Here is a 15,106-nt window from a genome sequence, read left to right on the forward strand (position 1 = left end):
TTTTATTGTATTCATGAAGTATTTTATCACATTTTCACAAAATTTTAATTATTAACCACTTGAATGTTTTCTGTTTATAAGCTACTTGCACATACTTGTAATATTACGCCTCCAAATCTATTATTGAATCAGTGTTTTATCTTACAACAGATGGTGTCCTATAATTAAGAAAAAAATAGTACATCAAATTTATTATGACATCAAATTTAAGAATAGCCATATACAAATTTGTGGGATTAGCTGATAAGAAATATACACTGGTTTATTATTCTTAAATGGATTAGTAATATTTTTTTTGTTCTGATATTTTTACAGGTATATTAGAAATCATCTGAATTGTAATCATCTAATCCAATGGGAAATACAGTGTGAACATTTATAGGCTTTTATTTATAAATAGATCTTTTAGATATGTTTCCCTCGCAAAGAGGAAATTTAGCTCTAGAAAACAGGAAAGGACTGTAGGAACTCCCATGTGCTTTGGAAAGTGACTTTTGCACTCATATTGGGGCAATGATTGTGGCAGATAATATGTGTTTCATTCTGAATCAAATCTATTTAAAAATGAAAGAAAACTAATTAAGAATGACCTTATTAGCAACTCCGTAAGTACTATAAAGACAGTTCTGGTAATGTATGTTGGGAGCACCAAGTATGAGGGGCATTATAAAGAAATACCGTGGCAATGCTCCCAGTCAACCAGATTACTTCCAGAAAATTATAAAGGAATCTCCCATATAAATTTATTTTCTTGCCACTTGTATTTTATCACACAAAGCAGTGGTTCTGTTGAACAGAGAACTGAACACCTGGTGTGGGTCCTGATTTTGCAGCCTTACTGGCTGCATGAATTAGGTCAAGTCATTTAAGTTGTTTGAGCCTCAGTTTCTTCTTGTATAAGACGAGAAAGGTCAAAGTAATGGATTTGGCACTACTTTTTATTAATCTTAATAGAAACGTTAGTGACATAAGTAAAGTTTGAGCTTATAAATTCAATATTTCAGTAATTTAAGGAACTTAGATATAAAATGCACCGCTGAAATTCTTTACAAAGTGTTTTATTTGTAAATGACAGTAATAGCAAGATTTAGTGTTTAAGCCTATTTCGCAAATGACATTAAATGTTTCTAATTACCTCTTATTCTATTTCATTCATAGAAGGAGATGGATCTCCTTTAGAACCTTGGGGAAGGTTTCTTTTAATTTCATTATGGCACACAGAATTTAGTGGAAAAAAGAATAGCCCCCTTTGAGGTAGATGACTCAGTCAGATATTTGAAATTCTTGGTGTAAAAGGTGTTAGGGCACTGCAAGCTATAGAAATAGGAAATATATTTGCTTTCGGTATTCCCACTTCATTCTTTGCTTTGTCAGTGTTTTACAGATTTCGAGTCTTTTTTTGTTGATGTTAATGAATACATTGAGTTTGCGCTCTTCATTCAACAGCAGGTTATAGCACGGATCTTGGGGAAATTATCCTGCACTGGTAGGAGAAAGAAAGATACAAAGATGAAAGGTATATGATGCCTTTAAAAAAACTTCGGAATTTTGGAGGGCAGATAAAACTATATCGCTGCAGCAATAAAAAAACAAGTAGAATGCAGTTATTGTTGAAAGAGAGGCACAAAGTCTTACAGTAATTCAGATCTGGGAGACATTACTTCTAGTTTGGAAAATTGGCAAACTAGTGAATGTTTCTCAGGATGAGAATGGTGGGAAAGGGGAAAGGGCATTGGGGGCAGAGGGGACAGTTTGAGTAGTGGCTTAGAAATGGGATGAAGCTAATGTTGTCAAGTAGCACCTATTGAAAGGAGCGTAGTGGGAAAATAAGAATAGAGAGATAGAATTAGGTCAGACTGTGGAGAATTTGGATCTCTTGTCAAAGACTTTGAACTTGATGTTTCCTAAATTTGAGGACCTTATTAAAGAGTTTTGAGCAAGAGAGTGCATCACTGTGTTTAGAAAGAGAAATCTGGCCACAGTGTGTAACATAGCCAGAGGGCATAGGTTGAAGAAAGAGGAGAACCAGATATGATGACATTATTGGTAGTTTAGGCTGAAGAATGGAAATGCTGATGAAAATCAACAAACCAGAGTCGATTTGGGAGGTTAGAATTAGTAGAAAATAGTCACTGATATCTGGTTATCAGGGGTATATGAGAGAGGGAGAGGGAAGAGTTGGAGATGCTTCTAAGATTTCACCTTAGAGGACCAGAAGGGGTGGTTGGGAAGACCACTGCCATAAAGACTGAAGTGAGGCTAGGGTGGATTTGGGCTGGATAGAGGGAGCAATGGGCAGAGATGAGGAGTTCCCTTCTGAGATTTTGACGTAGAGACATAGACGTCAGCTGTCCAGCTAGGGCTGTCCAGCAGGCACTACTAAGCTAGGATAGAAAGTCAGACCTTTAGGAGAGCGTTTGAGTAAATAGCCCTAGGAACTTAGATTAAAAGTCAGAGTTTGATGAGGCAGATATTTTTTGGCAGTGAAACTAAACCAAGTGCCGTGAATAGGGAGGGGGAGTAATGGGGCTGAGAGATTTCTTTTTAGGAAAGTAAGATAGCTGGATGTATTTCCACTCTGAGGGAATAGAGCCAGTAGAGAGGACATGATGAAAGATAAAAGAAAGGAAAATAATACTGAAATTCCATTTCAGTTACCATAGCATTGGTTAAAATTGAAATTAAGGTACTCAAATGGCTACCAAGACTGAATTACTGGATTGGTAATAAAAGCCTAGTGAAAGTATTAGGGTTTGTACCCAATTAGACTATCTACAGGAAAGAACTGGTGAGATACTACCAGAAGAAAGCAATGGATATAATTGAACTTGAGCACGTAAGCAAACTGAGTTTCAAATACAGAGCAGGCACAGCGAACTTCCATAATGCTAGGTCAACAGTGAACAACTGGGTAGATTTCTTATAAAAATTTCTCTTCCTTGTTCATCGAATATTTCAGATACCCATACAGGCTACCTGGCCTATGAAAACTTACCCAATTATACAATTCTGAGTTGTATTTTTATGGTTTATACTTTCCATGGAGAAATTTGATAGGGTAATTTGTTGGTGAGGTGTTTCTTTGTATATTTGAGTCCTCAGTTTACCTGTTGACCTATCGACTTTGTTAGTTTGCAGAATTAGAAATTTGAACTTGCTAAGAGAGCATTTTATTTATTTTTGGTTTGTAAGTAATACCTGATGTAAAATCACTACTATTAGAATTCACTTAGATTTTTCACAGAAAGTGGTTGAAAAACTTGAGGATTCAGGTAAAGAAACTGGTATGCTTTCGTTCAGTGAAAAGCTGCAAAATTTATAAGGAAATGTAGTAATAAAGATGTTTATGAGTTGATTTGGTCTAAATATTTTCCCTAGTATCCTTTAGTTCTATCACTTATTAGAATCAGCCTTCTGTAGCGTGGTGCAACATCTAAATGCACAACTCAACTATGATCCTTTTTCCTTTCTCTGAATCAACCACAAGGTTCCTCTCCAACCTCGTCTAACTCTAGATCTCCTGCTAGATTAAGGACCAGGTTTTGTCTGAGTACCCCAAATGGTGTCCCACCTCAAACATGTCCTCTTTCCTCACTTTCTGCAATTCGACTCTACCTCAAGACACAACCCAAGGGTTGTATTGTATGAGAGGCTTCGTTTCCATTGGTTCAAAATAATTTCTCTTGGAAAATTGGTAGTTTTGGTAACAGTGGACTTGTACGTGGCAGCCCCTGCCTGGAAGTGAGCAGATTGTTCCCGTGCTCTGCCGCTCCCCAAGATCCCTACCAGCCGCTGTGTTTTCCCCAACATGGAGGCTGTCGCCTGTGTAACATCAGTTTGTGTGGTTGTTTTTCTTACACACAGATCACTTTGGGCATTTATGGCACCTGCATTTCGATTTGCAGCCTCTGGTGTATAGTTTATGTCTGAATACGTTGTTGAGGAATGAGATTTGATCTACACAATGAAACCCTGAGCCAGTTCCAGGCTCCTTTTAGATGGCGATCTTTTGCCCGACCTGTGTGCGCGTGCAGGCACAGTGGGAGGGTGAATAGAGCTGGGGTTGGTGCTGGGGTTGTCTCCAGGTGAAAGGCTCTGGGTACAGTTGTGTTTTGCACAAGGGCATCGCGTCTAAGTGGTGTCACTCCCATTGTAGACACCAAAGATTTATCCAAGACTAATAGCTGGTACAGTCATTTATCAGTTTCCCCTCTTTTTCTTCACATGGTTTCACATAAAATCCATATTTTGAACACTATTGGTAATCTTTATCTTTTCGTTTTTGAATTCACAGTTCTATTTGGCTACTCTGACTATAAACATGACCTTTTTTTAAATTGTGGTAAAATACACATAATATAAAATATACCATTTTGTCCATTTTTGAGTATACAGTTCAGTGGCATTAAGTACACTTGCAACGTTGTGCAACCATCACCACTATCCATCTCCAGAAATTTGCATCATCTCAAACTGAAACTCTGTCCCTATTAATCAATAACGTCCCATTCCGCCTTCCCCCAGCCCCTGGCAATCACCATTCTGCTTTTGTCTCTGTGAATTTGACTACTCTGGGCACCTCATATAAGTGGAATTATACAATGTCTGTCCTTTCTTGTCTGGCTTATTTCACTTATAGCATAAAGCTTTCAAGTTTCATCCATGTTGTAGCATTCTCTGTGTCCAGCAAGGAAACAGGGACACTGAATCATAACTTCCTTGGCTACATACATTATTTAAGTAGTTCATCTTTGAAGTGCTGATGAATTGTCCATCATATTTTTTGTGTGTGTGAGGAAGATCAGCCCTGAGCTAACATCTGTTGCCAATCCTCCTCTTTTTGCTGAGGAACATTGGCCCTGGGCTAACCTCCGTGCCCATCTTCCTCTATTTTGTATATGGGACGCCTGCCACAGCATGGCTTGATAAGCGGTGCATAGGTCCATGCCCAGGATCCGAACCTGCAAAGCCCGGGCTGCTGAAGCTGAGCATGTGAACTTAACCACTACGCCGCCAGGCTGGCCCCTGTCCATCATATTTTTTAACTACGTTGCAGATGCTTCCAGGTCATCACAGTGCTTCTTATCTGAACTAAGACTTTCCTGCTTCTTTGGCCTTGGCATGATTTAGATGTTTGAAAAGTCATTCTGCCTATCAGAACACTTTTAACACATTCATGTTATCTTAGGCTTATTGCTCCCCCACTAATGTAGAATGGAGATTTGGAAAATGGAAGACAATTTTTAAAATTTTAGAGCATTCAGAGATGGCATTCTGATTGGGAATTGCTGAATTTGTGTATTATGGGAAAGATTAACATTAAAAAGCCAAGCTTAGTCTTGTTAATTTTCATGATTTTCAGGATGCTTGATATATAACAGGTTATTAATAAATGTTAATTGAATGGTACTGAACTGAACTGTCTATTTGTCATATACAGACTTAAGCTTTTCTGCACACCACTAATACTTTTTCCTCTGTTCGGTGGCTTGAAGATATGGCTTGAGTTCAGAATTTGTCTACCTGACTGTGTCCTGTGCTCCAAATGTCCCCTTCTGGGTCCCTCACTCAGCTCCTTATCTTTCACAATGAACATCCTAAGAAGACTTGACGGGTTTCTTTTCTTTTTTTGTGAGGAAGATCAGCCCTGAGCTAACATCTGCCAATCCTCCTCTTTTTGCTGAGGAAGACTGGCTGTGGGCTAACATCCATGCCCATCTTCCTCCACTTTATATGGGACGCTGCCACAGCATGGCTTGCCAAGCAGTGTGTCTGTGTGCGCCCGGGATCCGAACCGGTGAACCCCAGCCTGCCGCAGCGGAGAGCGCACACTTAACTGCTTGCGCCACCGGGCTGGCCCCTTGACAGGTTTCTTCTGATCTGTGTGAGAAAAGAAAAAAAAAAGGAAGATACTGTGTTTCAATTTTGCTTCTCCTCTCTTCCCTTCACGTGTGTCGTTTCACTAGAGGTATGTCCCCCGACGCTGGTTGAGACGAAGCAGCGGCTGGCAGGTCAGCTGCAGTGGAAAGACCCTTCGTAGTCCTTGTCTGTTCTGAACCTGATAACTAACGCTTCCTCCTAGGATGAGGATGAGACTGCTACAGTAGAGGCAAAGACGAAACTGTGTGTGAGTTTATGACTATTCTCTTTAAGATGTCTTGGGACCATCCCCGAGTAACATCCTGTCTGGAATTCACTCATTTCACCTGGCAAACCCCAGCTTAGATCTCTTACCACGGGCTTGTATTCCAAATGTTGGAACACAGGGAGGAGGAAGCTTGTAAAGAAATTTCATTTTACAGAACTTGTAAAATATTCATGGTTCGTCCCCCTTAAATTGCAAAAATGACTGAGTAAAACGTGGGAACAAATAATTAAGGAAGAAAAGGTTTTGTGATGGAAAGTAGAAGCAGGCAGAACAGAAACCTTGGCATATGTATTGGAAAATCATAGTAATTTAGCAGATAATCAAAGATGTGAATGTGGTGCTTGTCATGGTTTCAAGGGAGTGTGGAATATTTTCTTTTGTTTTGTCTGCTGTGGATCAGTTCTCCTCTAGTTTGCCTTTTCTTTCATTTCTTGTTTGTGAGGGCTTTGGGCTCTTAATCTTTTTCCTTTTCTAAAAAAAGAAAGTCTTTTTGTTTTGTTTTAAATGATATTCCAGGTGGTATTGGAAAGACAATAATGTCATGTATTTCCCTGTAGCATACTAAAGCTCTGAAAAGAAAGAAAAGGGAAGAAAAAGAATTTAGAAGGAATAGAAGCTAAATTTTCCATGGTGAAGTAATCCTGAACTTTCCTGAATAATCTCAGAGGACTGACAGTCAGATGTGAAGGAAAAAGTCTTTCAGACTCCTTGGCTTCTGAGGGAGCTGAGGAGGCCCCAGGGTACATCAAAATGTAAAGAAATTTATTGGAACCCGCATCTCCATAAGCTTTCTGAGTTCCCTGGGGATCATCCAGCCTTGAGTGTGGCTTGAGAGACAAAGTTGAAGTGATGAAACTCAGTTTCCTCTTAACTCAGTGCTATTTGAAAAAACTTAGTACTCTCAGCTGCTCTAAAGGGTATGAAAATGAATCAACATTTTTTTTTTCCATTTGGCTTTTTGGTTATTCATATTGTTTGTGTTCTGTATGACAGCTGTGTCCAAGAGTGAAACAAATCTTTTCTAAATACACTGAAACTGAAAAGGGAATCGAGAGTTAAGAAATATTTGTAGATATAGTTAGTTATAGAGTCTCAATAAGAGACAGACATCTCCCCAAATATGAGCTCTAGGAAGTAACAGAAACTTGCAGTTGAGGTATGATTTTTATCTTTTTTTTAATGCATCTTTTTTTATTCCCCCAAAGCCCCAGTAGATAGTTGTATGTCATAGTTGCACAGCCTTCTAGTTGCTGTATGTGGGACGCGGCCTCAGCATGGCCGGAGAAGCGGTGCGTTGGTGCGCGCCCGGGATCCAAACCCGGGCCTCCAGCAGCGGAGCGCGCACACTTAACCGCTAAGCCACGGGGCCGGCCCTGATTTTTACCTTAATTACTTTTTCCCTGGCAAATTCCAGAAATAGGAAGAGGAAAGTCACAGCAAACGTGGCTTCCGTGTCCTCAGACCTTTAAATGGGCTTTCTTCACAGCAGAGACATGAAATTTTCTAAAATATTGTTTTCAGTATTGAACCATGGAAACTCACTTCTCTGATGGCTGCTGCTATGTAGTCTTATATATTTATTTTCACCCTATGATAATAATGAGAACATGTCAATGATTAGTTTTCACAAATGTTTGAGATGCTGTGTAAGAATATACATCATTTTATATAGTAAATTTTTACGTTGTTAAAAAATATGTTTTTAAGCCATTAATAGATGGCGTAATTTAGTACTTTGCCAATACTTCATTGCATATTTACAATGACGCATTTAACAAAATAAATTGTAAGTGTATATTTATGATTCTTTTACCTATTCAGTCAGATAATGTATTTCTTAAGGAGCAAAGAAACTTGAAATATAACCTGTTGCTTCTCCGTGTTGGTCACAAAAGTATTTTTTTCCTCAGAAGTGTGATGTTGAATTATCCATTGTTTTGTAGTGAGGACATTATCTCAGTGAACACATAGTTTCTTTTAGATAGTAACCAGAGTCATCATCAAAAGGAAGAGCAGCACCATTGAATGTGCTATACCACACGAATATTCTTATGAGTTCCATTTGAGGAATTGACTGGATATTTTCAGTGATCTGTTAGGATAATTTTCATTCATTTTCTTCCCTTCAGTGTGATAAATTCTTTCAAAATGATTGTATTCAACCTCAGGAAACTGAAAATGAATGGAAATATCTGATTTTGCAGTTTGTCAGAAAATATTTCATCAACACTTGACTGTCTTGTAATCTCAAGCGTTGTCAGGATAGTGTCTACTTACACGGTGGAAGGTTCTGGGGTTAGATGGGCAGTGATAGGCATTCTGTCTGCCCATAGATATCTAGCCGCACAGCTGAGCATAGAGGCTCAACCTGGCAGTCAGATCAGGTGGTCCAGGGGGATTCCCACTGTCCATCCACTTTCAGGCAAACTATAGGATCATGTCCTATGGGACATGTAGCACAGGGTCCAAGCCAGTGGGTAGAGCACAAGGAAGACAAATCCAGCCATGGGGTTTGTGGATCTGCAGTCTTCCCGGTGGTCAGGAACTCAGGAATTTAGAGCCCATTAATACGGTAAATAGTCCTGAGGACTGGAGTTTAGAGGAATCCTGACAGCTGGGGCACCAAGAAGTATTTTAGATTGAGGAATTGTGGTGTAGAAGCCCTGATGAGTTGGGACCACGTCTGGTGCCTGTCACTCTGAGACTGTCCACTGGGGGAGTCTGTTGGTCATCCCTGGTTAGAGTTGCCATGGGGTGACAACTAGAAGACTTTACACTGATTCCCCACAGATTCATGGCTGGGATGGTTTAGATTCTTTCTGCTTCCGACAGTGTTGGCTCCGGAGTGGGGATGATGAGGTTGAGGTCAGCGAAGACAATGGAGAAGGGTCTTGACTCGGTAATATGGTTTTTGTTTTTTAGCAGGTTTGTTAAGATATAATTCATGTAGCGTGTAACCTATCCCTTTGAATTGTGCAGTTCAGTGGTGTTTAGTTGCACAACCATCACTACAGTCTATTTTAGAAATTTTTACCACCCCAAAAGAAATCCCATACCCGCTTGCCACCATTTCCTAATCCCCACATTCCACCAGCCCTGGCAACCTCAAGTCTACTTTCTTTCTTTCTTATTTATTTATGTATGTATGTATTTATTTATTTATGGTGAGGAAGATGGGCCCTGAGCTAACACCTGTCGCCGATCTTCCTCTTTGTGTTGAGGAAGATTGGCCCTGAGCTAACATCTGTGCCCATCTTCTTCTATTTTGTGTGTGGGACGCCACAACAGCATAGCTTGATGAGTGGTGCATCGGTCTGCGCTTGGGATTTGAACCTGTGAACCCCGGGCCACCGAAGTGGAGTGTGTGAAGTTAACCACTATGCCACCGGGCTGGGCCCCCTTAATTTCTGTTTCTATAGATTTGCCATTCTGCATATTTCATATAAATGGAATCATATAATTTGCAGTCCTTGCTGACTGGCTTTTTTCACTTAGCATCATGTTTTCAAGATTTGTCCATGTTGTAGCTTGTATCAGTATTTCTTTTCTTTTTATTGCAGAATAATATTCCATTGTATGGATATACCACATTTTGTTTATCCATTCATCAGTTGATGGATATTTGCATTGTTTCCTCTTTTTGGCTATTGTGAACAATGCTGCTATGAACATTCGCACAGAAGATTTTGTGTGGACATATGTTTTCATTTCTCTTGGGTATTCCACTTAGGAGTAGAATTGCTAGACTGGTTAATATATTTTTAATTTTTTGTATATATTTGGGAACATTGTCAGTTAATGTGAAACAGTTTTTAAATACAATCAACAACATAAAACCTGTAGTTATTTGTGGTTGCCATTAAAAAGCTTTTTACATTTTCCTTCTGATACAATAACATTTTCTGAATTGACAGACCTCTCTCTATGATTATTAGCCAGTCTTTCTTTTCCATCCAAATTATTAAAATATTTAAGCCAAGTTCTCAATTTCTTTGGCTTGTGACCTCTTAAACAATTATTTTGTTACATTTTTATAAGAATGTGATGACTTTTGGCACTATATGTGCATGCTTGCTTATAATTTATATGTATTAGTTTTAAGTATTTTAAAAATTGTAGGATATATATGATAGTACTTTTTTTTTTTTAATAATTTTATTTATTTTTTTTTCCCCCCAAAGCCCCAGTAGATAGTTGTATGTTATAGCTGCACATCCTTCCAGCTGGTGTACGTGGGACCTGGCCTCAGCATGGCCGGAGAAGCGGTGTGTCGGTGCATGCCCGGGATCCGAACCCGGGCCGCCAGTAGCGGAGTGCGCGCACTTAACCGCTAAGCCACGGGACCGGCCCTATGATAGTACTTTTAACAGAAAGTTCTAACATATATGTTGCAAGTTGTTAATAAATATTTCTCTTCCATTGAAATGCAAACTCTGATGATTTGATTTTCGACTTTATTATGCTTGTGATGAGATTAATCATTTTTTTCTTTTTTTTGATTTTTATTGATATTTTAATGGTTTCTAACATTGTGAAATTTTGGGTTGTACATTTTTGTTTGTCCATCACCCCATATATGACTCCCTTCACCCCTTGTGCCCACCCCCCACCCCCACTTCCCGGGTAACCACAGTCCAGTTTTCTCTGTCCATGTGTTGGTTTATATTCCACATATGAGTGAGATCATACAGTGTTTGTCTTTCTCTTTCTGGCTTATTTCACTTAACATAATGCGCTCCAGGCCCATCCATGTTGTTGCAAATGGGACGATTTTGTCTTTTTTTATGGCTGAGTAGTATTCCATTGTATATATATACCACATTTTCTTAATCCAATCGTCAGTCGAGGGACACTTAGGTTGCTTCCACTTCTTGGCTATGGTGAATAATGCTGCAATGAACATAGGGGTGCATAAGCCTCTTTGGATTGTTGATTTCAGGTGCGTTGGATAGATTCCCAGTAGTGGGATGGCTGGATCATAGGGCATCTCTATTTTTAATTCCTTGAGGAATCTCCATACCGTTTTCCATAGAGGCTGCACCAATTTGCATTCCCACCAGCTGTGTATGAGGGTTCCTGTTTCTCCACATCCTCTCCAACATTTGTTGTTTTTTGTCTTGGTGATTATAGCCATTCTAACGGGCGTGAGGTGGTATCTTAGTGTTGTTTTGATTTGCATTTCCCTGATGATTAGTGATGTTGAGCATCTTTTCATGTGCCTATTGGCCATCTGTATATCTTCCTTGGAGAAGTGTCTGTTCATTTCCTCTGCCCATTTTTTGATCGGGTTGTTTGTTTTTTTGTTGTTCAATTGTGTGAGTTCTTTATATATTATGGAGATCAACCCCTTGTCAGATGTATGTTTTGCAAATATTCTCTCCCAGCTGGTTGGTTGTTTGTTCATCTTGATTCTGATTTCATTTGTCTTATAAAAGCTCTTTAGTCTGATAAAGTCCCACTTGTTTATTTTTTCTTTAGTTTCCCTAGTCTGGGTAGGCATGTCATCCGAAAAGATTCCTTTAAACCCAATGTCAAATAGTGTGTTGCCTATATTTTCTTCTATGAGTTTTATAGTTTCAGGTCTCACCTTCAGGTCTTTGATCCATTTTGAGTTAATTTTTGTGAATGGCGATAGCACATGGTCCACTTTCATTCTTTTGCATGTGGATGTCCAGTTTTCCCAACACCATTTATTGAAGAGACTTTCCTTTCTCCATTGCATGTCCTTAGCACCTTTGTCAAAAATTAGCTGTCCATATATGTGTGGTTTTATTTCTGGGCTTTCAATTCTGTTCCATTGATCTGTGTGTCTGTTTTTGTACCAGTACCATGCTGTTTTGATTACTATTGCTTTGTAGTATGTTTTGAAGTCAGGAATTGTGATGCCTCCTGCTTTGTTCTTTTTCTTTAGGATTTCTTTAGCTATTCAGGGTCTTTTGTTGCCCCATATAAATTTTAGTATTCTTTTTTCTATTTCTGTGAAGAATGTCATTGGGATTCTGATTGGGATTGCATTGAATCTGTAGATTGCTTTAGGTAATATAGACATTTTAACTATGTTTATTCTTCCAATCCACGTGCATGGGATATCTTTCCATTTCTTTATGTCATCGTAGATTTCCCTCAATAATGTCTTGTAGTTCTCATTGTATAGGTCCTTCACCTCCTTGGTAAGATTTATTCCTAGGTATTTTATTCTTTTTGATGCAATTGTAAATGGTATTATCTTTTTGAGCTCTCTTTCTGTTAGTTCATTATTAGCATATAGAAATGCAACTGATTTTTGTAGATTGATTTTGTACCCTGCAACTTTGCTGTAGTTGTTGATTGTTTCTAACAGTTTTCCAACAGATTCTTTAGGGTTTTCTATATATACAATCATGTCATCTGCAAATAGTGAGAGTTTCACTTCTTCGTTACCTATTTGGATTCCTTTTATTCCTTTTTCTTGCCTAATTGCTCTGGCCAAAACCTCCAGTAGTATGTTGAACAGGAGTGGTGAGAGTGGGCAGCCCTGCCTCGTTCCTGTTCTCAGAGGAATGGCTTTCAGTCTTTCCCCGTTGAGTATGATGTTAGCTGTGGGTTTGTCATATATGGCCTTTATTATGTTGAGGTACTTTCCTTCTATTCCCATTTTATTGAGAGTTTTTATCATAAATGGATGTTGTATCTTGTCAAATGCCTTCTCTGTGTCTATTGAGATGATCATGTGGTTTTTATTCTTTGTTTTGTTGATGTGATGTATCACGTTGATTGATTTGTGGATGTTGAACCATCCCTGCGTCTCTGGTATAAATCCCACTTGATCATGGTGTATGATCTTTTTAATATATTGTTGTATTCGGTTTGCCAATATTTTGTTGAGGATTTTTGCATCAATGTTCATCAGCGATATTGGCCTGTAATTTTCTTTCTTTGTATTGTCTTTGTCTGGTTTCGGTATCAGGGTGATGTTGGCCTCATAGAATGATTCAGGAAGTGTTCCATCTTCCTCTATTTTTTGGAATAGTTTGAGGAGGATGGGTATTAAATCTTCTTTGAATGTTTGGTAAAATTCACTGGAGAAGCCATCTGGTCCTGGACTTTTATTTTTTGGGAGGTTTTTGATTACTATTTCAATCTCTTTACTTGTGATTTGTCTATTCAGATTCTCCATTTCTTCTTGGTTCAATTTTGGGAGGTTGTATAAGTCTAAGAATTTATCCATTTCTTCTAGATTGTCCAATTTGTTGGCATATAATTTCTCATAGTATTCTCTTATAATCCTCTGTATTTCCATGGTATCTGTTGTAATTTCTCCTCTTTCATTTCTAATTTTATTTACTTGAACCTTTTCTCTTTTTTTCTTAGTTAGCCTGGCTAAGGGTTTGTCTATTTTGTTTATCTTCTCGAAGAACCAACTCTTTGTTTCATTAATCCTTTCTACTGTTTTTTTGGTCTCAATATCATTTATTTCTGCTCTGATTTTTATTATTTCTCTCCTTCTGCTGGCTTTGGGCTTTGTTTGTTCTTCTTTTTCTAGTTCTGTTAGGTGTAATTTAAGGTTGCCTATTAGGGCTTTTTCTTGTTTGTTAAGGTGGGCTTGTATCGCTATGAGTTTCCCTCTCAGGACCGCTTTTGCTGCGTTCCATATGGTTTGATATGGCATGTTATCATTTTCGTTTGTTTCCAGATAGTTTTTGATTTCTCCTTTAATTTCATCAATGATCCATTGGTTGTTCAGTAGCATGTTGTTTAATCTCCACATTTTTGTCATTTTCCCAGTTTTTTTTTCCTGGTTCATTTCCAGTTTCATAGCCTTATGGTCTGAAAAGATGCTTGTTATGATTTCAATCTTCTTAAATTTATTGAGGCTTGCTTTGTTTCCCAACATATGGTCTATCCTAGAGAATGTTCCATGCGCGCTTGAGAAGAATGTGTAGTCAGCTGTTTTTGGGTGGAGTGCTCTGTATATGTCTACTAGGTCCATCTCACCCAGTTTTTCATTTAAGTCTAATATTTCTTTATTAACTTTTTGTCTGGATGATCTATCCATTGCTGTAAGTGGGGTGTTAAGATCCCCTACTATTATTGTGTTGTTGTTGATTTCTCCTTTTAGGTTTGTTAATAGTTGTTTTATGTACATTGGTGCTCCTATGTTGGGTGCATATATATTTATAAGTGATATGTCTTCCTGATGGAGTGTCCCTTTTATCATTATATATTTCCCTTCTTTGTCTTTCTTAACCTGTTTTATCTTGAAGTCTACTTTGTCTGATATGAGTATGGCAACACCTGCTTTCTTTTGTTTGCCATTAGCTTGGAGTATTGTCTTCCATCCTTTCACTCTGAGCCTGTGCTTGTCTTTAGTGCTAAGATGTGTTTCCTGAAGGCAGCATATTGTTGGGTCTTGCTTTTTAATCCATCCTGCCACTCTGTATCTTTTGATTGGAGAGTTCAATCCATTTACATTTAGGGTAATTATTGAAATATGAGGGTTGAATGTTGCTGTTTTGTCACTTATTTTCTGGTTCTTTTGCATTTCCTTTGTTTCTTGTCCCATTTGTTTTGGACTGCCAATTCAGTTTGGTTGTTCTGTCTTATGATTCTCCTAGTTTTCTCTTTGTTTATCATATGTGGTTTTAATTTGATTATTTGTTTAGTGGTTACCTTGAGGTTTGGGCGAAAAATCTTCTGTATGAGATAGTCCATTATCTGATAGCCTCCTATTTCCTTATACTAAGTCAATTCAGTCACTTTCCTCTTCCCCTTCTAAGTTGCTCTTGTTATACCTTATTCTATCTTGTGTTGTGGCTGTGTGTTTACAGTGATGAGGTTAAATTTATTTTTGGTGAATTTCTTCCTTTGATCTTTGAGTTTAGTATTTAAGTGGTTGCTAACCTATTCCGGTAAAGATCTACTATTTCTCTGATTTTGTCTACCTACTTTTCTCCTTACTCCAAGCTTTGTGTTCCCTTT

At 38.3% G+C, this 15,106-nt stretch overlaps 1 protein-coding gene across 5 annotated transcripts in view; it reads left to right on the forward strand.

Moving 5' to 3' along the window:
- The window catches only part of UTRN (utrophin), a 509,169-nt gene that overhangs the window by 299,324 nt on the left and 194,739 nt on the right, over nt 1–15,106 (forward strand). The gene's annotated exons all lie outside the window — the stretch shown is intronic.

The sequence above is a fragment of the Diceros bicornis genome, chromosome 39, assembly GCF_020826845.1.
Source record: "Diceros bicornis minor isolate mBicDic1 chromosome 39, mDicBic1.mat.cur, whole genome shotgun sequence".
NCBI lineage: Eukaryota > Metazoa > Chordata > Mammalia > Perissodactyla > Rhinocerotidae > Diceros > Diceros bicornis.